Genomic DNA, 2047 nt, shown 5'->3' with positions numbered 1-2047 from the left:
TACTACAACCCCTACAATGCAATACTACAACCCCTACAATGTAATACTACTACCCCTACAATGTAATACTACAACCCCTACAATGTAATACTACAACCCCTACAATGTAATACAACAGCCCCTACAATGTAATACTACAACCCCTACAATGTAATACAACAGCCCCTACAATGTAATACTACAGCCCCTACAATGCAATACTACAACCCCTACAATGTAATACTACAACCCTTACAATGTAATACTACAACCCCTACAATGCAATACTACAACCCCTACAATGTAATACTACAACCCCTACAATGTAATACTACTACCCCTACAATGTAATACTACAACCCCTACAATGTAATACTACAACCCCTACAATGTAATACAACAGCCCCTACAATGTAATACTACAACCCTTACAATGTAATACTACAACCCCTACAATGCAATACTACAACCCCTACAATGTAATACTACAATCCCTACAATGTAATACTACAATCCCTACAATGTAATACTACAACCCCTACAATGTAATACTACAACCCCTACAATGTAATACAACAGCCCCTACAATGTAATACTACTACCCCTACAATGTAATACTACAACCCCTACAATGTAATACTACAACCCCTACAATGTAATACTACTACCCCTACAATGCAATACTACAACCCTTACAATGTAATACTACAACCCCTACAATGTAATACTACAACCCCTACAATGTAATACAACAGCCCCTACAATGTAATACTACTACCCCTACAATGTAATACTACAACCCCTACAATGTAATACTACAGCCCCTACAATGCAATACTACAACCCCTACAATGCAATACTACAACCCTTACAATGTAATACTACAACCCCTACAATGTAATACTACAACCCCTACAATGCAATACTACAACCCCTACAATGTAATACTACAACCCCTACAATGTAATACTACAACCCCTACAATGCAATACTACAACCCCTACAATGTAATACTACAACCCCTACAATGTAATACTACAACCCCTACAATGTAATACTACAACCCCTACAATGCAATACTACAACCCCTACAATGTAATACTACAACCCCTACAATGTAATACTACAACCCATAAATGTCTATATATGGGGACTTTGTTATGGTCGCGTTTATGATGGGGACTTTGTTATGGCCATGTCTATATATGAGCACATTGTTATGGTCACATCTGTATGTGAGGACTTTTATGGTTAGGTCTATATGAGGACTTTGTTATCGTCATGTCTATAATAAGGACTTTGTTATTGTCCCATCTATAATGGAGACTTTGTTATCGTCCCATCTATAATGTGGACTTTGTTATCGTCACGTCTATATGGGGACTTTGTTATCGTCACGTCTATATGGGGACTTTGTTATCGTCACGTCTATATGGGGACTTTGTTATAGTCCCATCTATAATGGGGACAATATTATTGTCACATCTATAATGAGGTACACACAAATCTATGTTAGCTCCAAATTAGCGTAAATAAGTAAGCCATAATAAATCTGCTTGCTCCGCCCCTTTTATGTGATGCCAAAAATTAGGGAACTTTCAATGCTGAAAGCTGGTGAAGCTTGTTTAATAACCCCCCCCCCCCCCCTCCTCTTTTGGTTTTGGACGATGTGATCCCACAAAATCATTATCATAATTGTCATTTTGAATTAATGGAGTAGGACAATGAAGATTTGATCCTTCTGACTATGCGTTTGGACATAAATCTGTGTGTGAATGTGGCCCTACGCTGGATGTACTACACAAAAGCTGTACGGCCATATACACATATACGGTTGTGCGGCACTAGAGGACAATGTACATGTCTGATCGCTCCTAGTGATATCTGTTATACACTACAGTCATATAGATCATCACTAGAGGACAATGTACATGTATGATCCCTCCTAGTGATATCTGTTATACACTACAGTCATATAGATTATCACTAGAGGACAATGTACATGTCTGATCGCTCCTAGTGATATCTGTTATACACTACAGTCATATAGATTATCACTAGAGGACAA

This window comes from Hyla sarda, unplaced genomic scaffold, assembly GCF_029499605.1.
Source record: "Hyla sarda isolate aHylSar1 unplaced genomic scaffold, aHylSar1.hap1 scaffold_1509, whole genome shotgun sequence".
Lineage (NCBI taxonomy): Eukaryota > Metazoa > Chordata > Amphibia > Anura > Hylidae > Hyla > Hyla sarda.
The sequence above is the reverse complement of the archived record's forward strand: the minus strand, read 5'-3'. Positions refer to the sequence as shown.